This window comes from Triticum dicoccoides, chromosome 3A (assembly GCF_002162155.2).
Source record: "Triticum dicoccoides isolate Atlit2015 ecotype Zavitan chromosome 3A, WEW_v2.0, whole genome shotgun sequence".
In the NCBI taxonomy this organism is placed as follows: Eukaryota; Viridiplantae; Streptophyta; class Magnoliopsida; order Poales; family Poaceae; genus Triticum; species Triticum dicoccoides.
The window spans coordinates 651,587,467-651,599,851 of record NC_041384.1 but is presented as its reverse complement, the minus strand read 5'-3'; the positions used below and the strand labels follow the sequence as shown (position 1 = coordinate 651,599,851).

General features: G+C 50.8%; 1 pseudogene; it reads right to left on the bottom strand.

Moving 5' to 3' along the window:
* Positions 1 to 9,566: 9,566 nt before the first annotated feature.
* Positions 9,567 to 11,634, bottom strand: LOC119269951 (annotated as a pseudogene).
* Positions 11,635 to 12,385: the final 751 nt, after the last annotated feature.

Here is a 12,385-nt window from a genome sequence, read left to right as displayed (position 1 = left end):
CTCCCTTCAAGAATGGAGAGAGCCAGCAAAGCCACGTCCAGGTCTTACTTTTGTCGACGACAGACAAAAACTTCTGCTTTGGGAAACGCTCATGGAACATTTCACCCTACCAGATCATTTCACAGATGCAGATGTGGAGAGAGTCAAGGATGCTGCTCTTAGGAAGATGGCGGTTGCATTCAACAACCACAAGAATCGTGTATGGGACCAGTACATCAAGGGAGGAAAGAAGACTCTAGTATTCAAGGGAACACTAGAGAAGCAAAGTGCTCATTGGGACGATTTCATGAAATTCAAGGATTATCTTAGGAACGGTCAAGAATAAACAAGGCCAATGCCGCAAAAAAGGATAAGTTCCATAAGATGGGGCCAGGTGGCTATGCGGTGGGAATGCCTAAGTAGGATAAGTATGAGAAAGAGATGGAGGATGCAGGTGTCACTCTAGAAACATTGAGCTGGTCCCCCAGGTGCAGGACTTGGTTCTATGCGCATGGGGGGGGGGGAGTTGGACCCGAAGACAGGCAAAGTTTCGAAGAAGGCATGTCTGGACGGAGTCGAAGATAAGCTACTTGTTGCAATAGAAGAGGCTCGATCGGGGGTGTTCGAGCCCAACAGAGAGAACGACGAGCTTACGCGTGCCCTGGGAAATCCTGAACACCCGGGAAGAACACGAGGCAAGAGCGCTATTCCGTGGTATGAGGCGTTTTCGGACTGGAACACCGACTACAGAACCCATGCGAGAAAGAAGATTGCGGAGGAGAACAAGAGGAAGATGGAGGAGGAGCAGAGGAATCTGGACTATGAACGTTTTCAAGGCCTAGAATCAGCGCACGCGGACTTGGCAGTCAAATTCCAGCGGCAGTAGGAGTAGATCGACTCACTTAGCCAGCAAAGGGGGTCTCAGCAGCTGCAGCAGCTAGCGGATGATCCAGCATTGGATAGCACCGTCCCATCCATGCCGAGAAGCAGCGTGGGTTTCCGCCCTGGGCGACGCATTGCTGGATAGCTACCCAGTGGATGACATCATGGAGAACACTGTAACGCCCTCGATGCGGCTATATCTCCCACATGTCGAAGCACGACTTAGAGGCATAACCGCACTGAAAGCAATGTCGCAAGTGAGGTAATCTTCGCAAACAACCCATGTAATACAATAAGGGAAAAGATACATAGTTGGCTTACAATTGCCACTTCACACAAATACATGAATAAAGCATTACATCATCCAAATACAATCAGGGCCCGACTATGGAGCCAAAATAAAAGAAGACTACCCCAAATGCGACAAGGTCCCCGATCGACCCCAACTGGGCTCCACTACTGATCAACTAGAACGAAACAACACAAAGGAAAAGATCTTCATCGAGCTCCTCCTTGAGCTTGGTTGCGTCATCTGCACGGTTCAACGACACTTGCAAACTGGTTTTGGAAGTATCTGTGAGTCACGGGGACTCAGCAATCTCACACCCTCGCGATCAAGACTATTTAAGCTTATGGGTAAGGTAAAAGGTATGAGGTGGAGCTGCAGCAAGCGACTAGCATATATGGTGGCTAACATACGCAAATGAGAGCGAGAAGAGAGAGCAAAGGCACGGTCGAACAACTATGATCAAGAAGTGATCCTAGAACAACCTACGTCAAACATAACTCCAACACCGTGTTCACTTCTCGGACCCCGCCGAGAAGAGACCATCACGGTAACACACGCGGTTGATGTATTTTAATTAAGGTCAACTTCAGGTTTTCTACAACCGGACATTAACAAATTCCCATCTGCCCATAACCGCGGGCACGGCTTTCGAAAGTTCAAATCCCTGCAGGGGAGTCCCAACTTAGCCCATGACAAGCTCTCACGGTCAACGAAGGATATACCTTCTCCCGAGACATTCCGATCAGACTCGGTATCCCGGTTCTACAAGACAACTTTGACAAGTTAAAACAAATCCAGCAACACCGCCCGAATGTGCCGACAAATCCCGATAGGAGCTGCACATATCTCGTTCTCAGGGCACACTCAGATGAGACATCCTACGAGTAAAACCAAACCTCAAGTTGCCCCGAGGTGGCCCCGCAGTCTGCTCGGTCGGACCAACACTCAGAGGAGCACTGGCCCGGGGGGGGGGGGTTAAAATAAAGATGACCCTTGGGCGCGTGACCCCCAAGGGAAAAGAAAAGGCTAGGTGGCAAATGGTAAAACCAATGTTGGGCATTGCTGGAAGAGTTTTATTCAAGGCGAACTGTCAAGGGGTTCCCATTATTACCCAACCGCGTAAGGAACGCAAAATCCGGGAACATAACACCGATATGACGGAAACTAGGGCGGCAAGAGTGGAACAAAACACCAGGCATAAGGCCGAGCCTTCCACCCTTTACCAAGTATATAGATGCATTAATTAAATAAGATATATTGTGATATCCCAACAAGTAAACATGTCCAACAAGGAACAACATCTCCATGTTCCAACAAGGAACAAACTTCAATCTTCACCTGCAACTAACAACGCTATAAGAGGGGCTGAGCAAAGCGGTAACATAGCCAATCAACGGTTTGCTAGGACAAGGTGGGTTAGAGGCTTATCAACAATATAGGAGGCATGATAAGCAAGTGGTAGGTATCGCAGCATAGGCATAGCAAAAGAGCGAGCAACTAAGCAAGCAAAGATAGAAGTGATTTCGAGGGTATGGTCATCTTGCCTGAGATCCCGCAAGGAAGAAGAACGAGTCCATAAAGAAGACAAACGGACGTAGACGAACGGTTCCTCACAAACACGACGTTATCGGAACCAACCGAAGAAACATCACCGGAAAGAAGCAAACAACATAGTAAACAACCAACACATAACCAAGGCACGATGCACAATCAAGTATGATGCATGTCCGGTTTAATGAGGCATGGCATGGCAAAGTGCACAAACAATCCTACAAATTAAGTGGAGCTCAATATGCAACGAGTTGCATATTGGTGAAACACCACGACAAGTTATTTAGTTCGATCTCGTTTATGTACCCAACAATATTAAATGTTGTTAAACATGGCAAGAGGGTGAAGCAAATGAAAACTACCCATCTAGTCAAGTTTAAATGAGGCCGGAAACAACGAACAACAATTCTAGAAACTCCTCATATGCATATATTAGGTTTGGTATTGTTCTACCCTAAACATAATTTTAGAGTTGTTAAACATGTCAGATGAGTGCACCAAGTAAATCTAGGCATTTTTCTACCCCATTTACATATAAAGATTATTTAATTCGGAGCTACGGTTATTTAGTTATGAAATAAAGCATTTTAGCAAGGCATATGGGCAAATTAAAGCAAACATCATTTTAAGCATTTTAAACATGCATGAAAGTTCCAAATTATTAAACTAGATGAAATTCTAAGCAAGTTTCATATACAAAGTTTTTACATGTGATGCTTAGTTTGTGAGATATTAAATGCATGAAGGCTAAGGGGTTTTCTGTAAAACCGTAAACTCTGGATAAAAGGACAAAATCGTAGAACGGGAAAAAACATGACATGGGCTGAAACTGAGGCGAACACGGCTGGGGGGAACTGCTCACGCTGGGCCAACAACCCGAGGAAGAAGCAGATCGGTGGGAGCGCCGAACTGGGCCGCGAGGAGACGCCGAAAGAAAAGCGCTGCTGGGCCTTGGCGCTGTAGTCCAGCGATGCCAAGTCAACGTGAGCGCTGAACGGGCGAGCGGGCACCTCATCCTGTTCTCGTCAGGAAGCAGAGCAACGGCAGGAACTCGACGACGGCGGCGCGACGAGGGACTTGTGCGGGCGAGGGCGAGCAGGAACCGGTCGAGGACGGCGGAACTGAGCGCGGGGAGGTGCTTGGGTTCAATTCCGGCAAGGGGAGTCGCGGATTGGATCTCGGAACGGTCGGCGCGCGATGAGATCCTGCAGGACACGGGCACGAGAAAAAGGCCAGGGAGGAAGAGAGGGAAAGGGAAGGAGGAGCAGGGGCGCACGGCGACTTGCGGAGCTCCGGCGAGGTCCACGCTGGAAGAGGTTCGCAACGAGGCAGCAGGGTCGAGCAGGAGGAGGCTCTCGGGCTCCTCCCGAGGCTGCGGTCGCTCGAGTGAAGCGGCGGCGGTGGTCTTGGCGAAGCAGGGAACTCCGGGACGAGCGGGACGCGGGAATGGACGGCGCAAACTCCTCGGGGCTCCGACGACGCAGATGAGGCAGGGGGTTCGACGCGGGGTTGCAGGCATGGGCGCGACTCGGCCTCGGGAACCAGAGGAGGCGCGTCCGAGGACAGGCTCACGGTCGCGAGGAGACGAGGATGACGAGGTTAGGTGGCCGCGGGGAGGTCGGGGACGGCGGGCCCTCGGGCGGTGCTGACGATGGAGGCGAGCTCCAAGGCAGAGGGCGCGACGACAGTCTCCTGCAAAGAGAGAGATGTGAGGGAGAGACAGGGGGAAGTGGAAGGACGAGAAGGAAATAGCGGGGAAATGCAGCGGGCCTCGGTTGCTGCTGCTGTTCACCGGCAGCGACTGGATCGGGGTGAGCTTGCTCCGGCGAGTTGCGTGCAGAGGAGGATCGAGAGGCGCGGGAGGTGACAAAGTGGCGGCAACTCTCTCGATCCCTTCGGGGAACAAAGCAGGAGGAGGGGGCTCGTTGGTTGGACGGGATGGATCCCGATGGAGAGGCTAAGTGGAAGGAGAGGTGGCTGGCTCGGGTTGGTGTGGTGGTGAAAGCGAGGAGGGGATTTGGATCGGGGATGAACCCGAGGAGGAAGAGACAGGAGGAGTGGCGGCGGCTTGGGGGATGGATGGGACACCTCCTAAAAATTAGGGTTTGTGTCTGGTTATATAGTGAGTGGGCCTATATGCAGACTAATGGAAGCCCTTCGATCTAAATTAGACGGCTGAGAAAATATAGGTTAGGAAGTCCTAATAAGAAAACAGAGATGTTTTGTAGATGTTTGGGGATGATCCGGACCCAACGGTGACAACTGTCCGGGTCGGGTTCGGGTAAGTCTCGGACGCACACGTGAGGGATCGATGCACTGTGCAGAGAGGGTTTCGGAGTCTAGCGGTTGACAGCGGACTGTGCAGAAAGCTTTGGGCTGAGAAGAGAGAGAGACCCGGCGACTGTTTCCGGAGACCGAAAACGTTCGACGTTAGACCGGCTATACTGCCGCTATAGTTATCCGTTGGGGCATCCAACGATCTCCGAATGCGATGAAACTTGACAGGCGGTCTATCTACACTATAATAAGACCACACGTCAACTCTCATCCCATTCCGAGAACATTTTCCGTCCACTTATAAAATACTATTTCGGACATGCCGCGGGCGCGTGCAAGTGTGTCTGGGCTCAGAACGGACAACGGAAAGAACGAGACCGGGACGGATGCAAGTTTTGAAAACATGATGATGCAACGCACATGATGACATGACAAGATGCAACACGCAAGCACATGACATGGCAACAACAACAAATAACTGGAAGACACCTGGCGCAACGGTCTCGGGGTGTCACAAACACTAACTGCGAGCTACACTTCAAAATGAAGAACATATCCATGAAGGTGGCGGACGCCGTTGCTTTTACAAATCCTCCCAAGGCAACCTTCCATTGCAACCCGATTCCAGCGGGCTATGCTCGTGTCTTGGTTGATGAGGTGGTGGACCAATATTCGGAAATAGAGCTTGACATTTCTGGAGGTGACGAGGAGCACACACTTGGAGAGGCCAACCATCGTATCATCCTATGGAGAAAGGATTGCATCATCTTTCGAAGGTCACCGACACCGCGTCATCCGACTCCTCGTCGAAGTCCGCCACCGAGTCAGCAGACTCCCGCTCCTTCAAGTCCACCAACGCGTCAGACAACTCCTCCTCCAAGTCCGGCACAGCTTCAGGCCACTCCTCCTCCTCCAAGTCCGGCAAAGCGTCAGGCCACTCCTCCTCCAAGTCCGGCACAGCTTCAGGCCACTCCTCCTCCTCCAACTCAGCCACGTCAGCCGTCTTCGCCGCCTCAGCAATCACGGAAGAGAGCCGCCTTAGCTATGGTGCGTAGCGGTACAAGTCGAGGTAGTACTGGAGGTACAGGCGGAGGCAAATGATTTCAATATGGTCCAAGCAGCCTCGCGCCTCTTCCGCAGAGGCCTTACGACAAGTCCAAGGAGGAAAACACAGCCATATCGAAGGCCGAGGTGGAAGCCCATTTTGCACCGAAACCGCCACCGCCGCCAAGGGAGAAAGTGCCTGAGGAAAAGATTGACCACTTCATTCGTATGGCTAGAGCACCAGCTCCCAAGCCTGTTGACATAGACTATGAGCGCCACCTCAGGAAGTTAAATCGAGCACGTCTACAGAAAGAGGCGAGCTCGAGCTCGAGCAAATCAGCTGGCAAAAGGAGCGGTAAAACCGTTCCCCAGCTGAGAGAACATGCGGCGCAATCAATCCCCTCGCTTGTTGTGCCAACAACACATGAGAGTACGCGCGCCCAATATTATTATGGGCAAACCATTAACGTTCCCGGGCTGGGCGATGTGGTAATAACCGAGAAGCATATTGAGCAGGCTAAAAGGCTCATGATCACTGTTGGACAACTCCTCGATATCGAGCCCATGTCTCTGATTAGAGAGGAGGAAACAAAACGGAAATATGTCCGGGGCCAACCTTTGGTCGAGCCAGACGAGGTCAAGAAGCTCCTAACGAGAATGTATGAATTGCATCAATGGTACATGGACATTACCAAGATTTCCAATCAAGAGTCCCTCATGGTGAATGTCAAGAAGGATCATTACTATCATGAGAAAGTTGTGTCCGTTGAGTATACAGAACTATTTCAGTTATACAATCAAAACGCACTCGACAAATCTATCGTCAGTTGCTATTGTCTGTAAGTGATTTCTTTCTGTAATTTAAGTCTCAAGCTAGCTGTAGTGATCATTTTGATCAATCATTACCTGTAACTATCCTCACTATATTCTTTTCTGTGGTATTATGCAGGATGAAGATTTATGAAATGAAAAAAGGCGGACGCTATGGCATTGGGTTCGTTGACCCAAATACCATTAATGAATACACATGGAAATTAGATCCATATTACAAAAAAAGTGTAGAGGAAAGCATGTTAGAGTTCTTCAAGCGCCTCAAATACAATGAAGATATATTACTTCCTTACAACTTCGAGTGAGTCACACTATCTTGTACTACAAAAAATGTTTTTGCCTACTAGCTAGCTACATGTTTTTGCTTACATATGCCCGCTTAATTAAGACATGCAAACGTGTGTGCATGCAGATTTCACTGGATCTTGTTAATCATTAAAGTTGATGAAGGAACAGTTGAAATACTGGACTCACTACTTAAAAAAGCAAGTGACTACACCATCTTGTCCGGGATAGTCAACAGGTAATTTCAATCATTATTAACTATATCTCAGCCTATTTAGTTCGTCATTTCCTGATATGAACTATTTAATAACCCCTTTATTCATTTTCTTTGTCGGCAGGCAGGGCTTGGGCAAAGTTCATCAGCGTCACTCCAGGCCAATGGAAAAAAAGCTGAAATAGTATCGATCCAAGGTAAGTAATTAAGTAGTACTAGCTAGCTAGCTGCCATCTCTTTAATTATCATGCTTGATTGATTATTATCTGATCAAGTTCCATTCTCGTAAAGGCCCTGAAGCAGGCGCCGGGGAATAATCCGTGTGCATACTACGTTTGCGAGAACATTCGCATGATGGCGTCCGAAAGGAGCAGATCTCAAAGACAGGAGTGGGTACGTTTGTCAGAACATTATTCACAATTTTTACATCATTATCGATATCTAGTCACACAACTAATACACATGCATATTGATCTTCTTCTTAACAGTTCAAAGAGGTGCGGGAGCAGCTCCTACCAGAGGACCGCATAGAAGCAATTCAAGAGGAAATAGCGGGATTTTTGCTCGACCAGGTCATAGATCCCAAAGGAGAATACTATTACCTGCTACCGCCCCCATGAACCACTTCCAATTGTCATCGTGCTCCGAAGGCACCAATTAGGCTAATGCCACTGGCTCCGAAGGCACAAATTAGGAGAAATTGTATATAGCTACCTAATTGTATACATATATACATGTGTGTATATATGTATGAATTAATGGTGGTTGTGAGACATTCGATGATATATATATGTATATATATATGTGTGATCGGTTCTACTAGAAATTCTATTTATATATATGCATAACGTGTATAATATGTAGCATCGTAAAATACCAGCAAACGAAAAAGAATTAAATAGAAAACAAAAAATTAAATGAAAAAAAAATCATAAACCCAAAACCCCTCCAACCTTTTAATACCGATTGGTGTCACTAACCGGTACTAAAGGGCTCCCTGCCCCCGGAGCTGTCTCGTGCCACGTGGTTGCCCTTTAGCACCGGTTCGTGCTGAACCGGTACTAAAGGGGGGACCTTTAGTACCCACACTTTAGTGCCGGTTACCGAACCGGCACTAAAGGGCCTTACGAACCGGTGTTATTGCCCGGTTCTGCACTAGTGCCAAGAGCATCTTCGGCCGTTTCTATATCTGCAATAATAGCCATCGAGGAGAAGTTCGGCAAAAAAGCTCTCCAATAGTTCTCCCAAATTCTTCAAAACTGCCCCTTCATCTAAGAGAAGATGGCCCTTCCAATAAAAGGGCCATGTTAGCTAATTGTAACTGTAGTGCGCCGCGCCGCCGCCACAACCACTGCCCCGGCCAACCACCGCTGCTGCCTCCAACTGTCGCACAACCCGATGTCAGCCACTGCGTGAGTTCGCCAGCATCGTCGCACCACTGTAAAAAAAAAACCACCTTTAGGGAAAGTTTTTGCAGGAATTGAGAAATACCTCACCCGTCAACTTCCCCTAAATTTTACGGTTATTTCGTAAAACCACTTTTACGGAACAATTTGTCTAATTCACATCTAAGCTCCCACAAATATATAATGCAGTAATAAGAAACAAAAAAACTAGGACAAAAAATAGACCACAAACAGAGTGAAAATCAGTTTAGATGTGACATAACTATGTCATATCTAGATGTGTTCTAAACAGACCTTTACGAAAAGAAATTTTATGAAGCTGCTGGAAATGCTCTAAATTGAGACGTGGCAAGGAACGAAACATAAACTGTGCTATGCCTGACCTGTATTCCTCTACGTATTTTAATCGTGGGATTCTTGCTCCCTTTGTACGCACGGTCGCATGCCACCGTCGGCACCAACCACAGAATCTGCGATGGCGACTGCAGAGGCCCAGGGTGAAGCCGCCAGGCCGCCAGCACGAACCCACTCAAGAGTCAGAGTGTCGACGAGACTTGGCCCAAAGTGCCGGCCGGGATCTTTGAACGCCACGACGTTACGGACTCCGAGATTCATCCCGCAGGATGCCGGCTGGCCCCGATGCTTCCTTTCCACTCGTACAAAGAAAATGAAGATTCTTCCGAGGATCCGACGCTTCGCCAACCCAGTTCCGAAAGGAACGCTGGATCAACTTTAGCTTCAAAATCGGTCCATGTTGGTCAGTTGGTGTCATTTGAACATGCATGACACAGAGAGTCCGAGCTCAGGGTGGCAACAGACGTTATTATTAAATTAGCTTCTACTACCACACAAAACAGAGAACATTAGTTGGTGACACTCAGACTGTTGACAGTCACTTAGGTATCTTTTCTTTGAGACAACTACGGCGGTCATTAGCCAGCCTAAACAATTTTTTGACACTTCGGTATCTTGTCGCTCTTCTTTTTGACTCAGCTTGGCTTTCACCCTCCAGCCAAGGTGAACTTTACCGGACGCTATCTTAGAATGTTCTTCGGTGCGTGCATGATGGTCAGACGTCGATTATGACTTGAACGGGTGGTACACCTTGAGGTCGGACTTGATGCCGGCGATGGACCCCGCGGCGGCGGCGAGGGAGATGGCGAGGCATCCGAGGCTGAGCATCTGCAGGCACACCCATTGCGTGCTCCACTTGGGCACCTTCTTCTGCACCACGTACATCTCCACCGGAAAGTAGACGGTGAGCGGCCAGAACCCCAGCGCGCCCAGGAACCCCACCACGTCGTTGAAGAAGGGCAGCATCATGGACACCACCGTCGTCGCCGTCACGAACGCTGTCCGCCACGTCGCCCGGAACATGTTCACCTTGTACGTCCTGAAGAGCGGCACCTCGACCTCGCCGGTGACGTATGTAGACTCCGGCCACCTCTTCGCCGCCCACTTCTCCACGAAGGCGAACAGGGGCTGGCAGTACACCTGGTAGGCGCCGACGAGGTGGATGACGATGGCGGCGTTGGCCACGTCGAGGAGCCAGAAGGGCTCGTAGAAGCCGAACCCTGTCAGGAGGTTCCCCGGGGCGGCGTCGCCGAAGGCCGCGTAGCCCATGCAGCCGCAGAGCATGTAGAAGACCGTGGTCACCGCGACGCTGACCATGGTGGCGCGCTTCATGACCGTGGACTCTGACGGCGGCGGCGCCCGGATGGTGTCCTGGATCTCGATGAGGATGAGCGAGTAGGAGTAGGCGAAGGCAATGTCCCCGAACGCCTGCGTGCTGCGCCACACCTTCTGCATCGGCGTCACCGTGCCAATGCTGATGCCGGTCAGGCTACCCTTCACGCCTCCGTTTGCTGCATGCATGCAGACATCATTGGTTAACACTTTGCTCAACATGATCTAGGGATTGGTTTCGTCGAGTCACCTACCTATGACTTGGACGATGCCGAGGCCGAGGCCGATGGAGGAGTAGGTGAAGGACATAGCCGCGGCGAGCATGGAGAGCCAGGAGATCTGGTCGAAATCGGGTATCTGGGAGAAGAAGACCTGAGCCACGCCGAAGATGATCATGTAGGGCACGCTGGAGACCTTGCAGGGGTCGGCGTGGCGTGGCCGTGGAAGCAGTTTGCCCTCTTAATCGCCAGCATGCTGATGGAGGCGGCGATGGTGTAGCCGATAGCCACCCCGACGATATTGGCGTACTGCAGCACCCCGCAGATCTGGACCTTGACGCCGCTGAGGTTGGCGTTGACGGCGTCCATGTAGGTGTAGTTGCGCTTGCCGGTGCTCTGGTCGCCGGAGCGGTAGCAGTCGGCGAGCAGCGAGGAGGTGAAGTAGGTGACGAGGGAGAAGAGGAGCATCACAGCGGGGCCGGCCACCCAGCCGAGCTGCGCGATGGCCCACCCCAGCGACAGCACCCCGGACCCGATCACCGCCGTGATGATGTGCGAGCTCGCCGTCCACATCGTGCCTGTACACATCGGGACATTCATCAGACTCAGAGAGACCAACATATGATATAGTACGTCGTACACCATAAGCCGAAGGATATTTACGTACCGGTGCGCTTGTTGCGGCCATCGTCGTCGAGCTTGGAGCCGGCGGTGTGGCCGAGCTCTGCGGCGGCTACCTCCATCGGCGGGTAGTAGTAGGTGGCCACGACCTTGTCCGCCATCCCGATCGACCTCTGTCTCTAGACTTAACTGCCGCCAACAGAATAGAGAGAGTAGGCGTGCGGGTGAGAACTGATAAAGAGGAGGCCAGACCACAGTAAGTGCAGTGCACTCTGCGCGCTCGCTAGAGATGCGATCTTGCGCAGCGTGATCTGCAGAGAGCGAGTAAATGTCTACTGTGAGTGGTGGTGGGTGCCTGGCCTGCCTCTGGGTACCGAGGGTACCGGTGCAATTTATAGGAGAAGCCTGCACTGTGTAAGAGCATCTCCAACAGAGGTGCTAAAAATAGTGCGCGCTGGAAAAACCGCTAATTTAGCGCGCGGAGCATCTCCAACAGTTGCTGTAAAATTCATCCAGCGCACTTGGAATTTCAGCATCGCACGCGGGATATTTAGTGCGCAGCGTATAGCGCGTTGGACAATGACGCGCGAAGACCAACTGCTGTGCTCCCTCTGCTTGTCCTGCCTCGAGCTCGCTGCTGCAGCCATTCCCTGTAGCTCGCATTCGCCACTCCTCTGCGTGCTCGTCATCTGCTCGTCCCGACACGGGGCGGAGCCGCCGCTGCCCTTCTGCTCGCCGGCTGCAGCTCGCCGCCTTGAGTTTGACGGCCGAGAGCCGTCGTTGCCCTTCTGCTCGCCGCCTCTCTAGAGCTCACCGCCTCGAGCTCGCCGGCCGGGAGCACGTGTGGTGGCCGGAGGTGAGCGGTGCGTGCGGAGCTTGCGATTCCAATCGATTGCAAGCTAGCTTGCTCCAACGATTAAGGGAAGCTAAGCTAGCTAACTCGTGTTTGCGATTCAACGATCACACAAAGCTAACTCGCGTGCGGTGGCCGGTGAAAAATGGTTTGCAAGCTAACTTGCTCCAACAATAGGGGACCTAATTGCGTTTTTGTTTTGGTCATATGAATTTATTTGTAAATGTTTAGGGACCTGTTTGTTGTAGA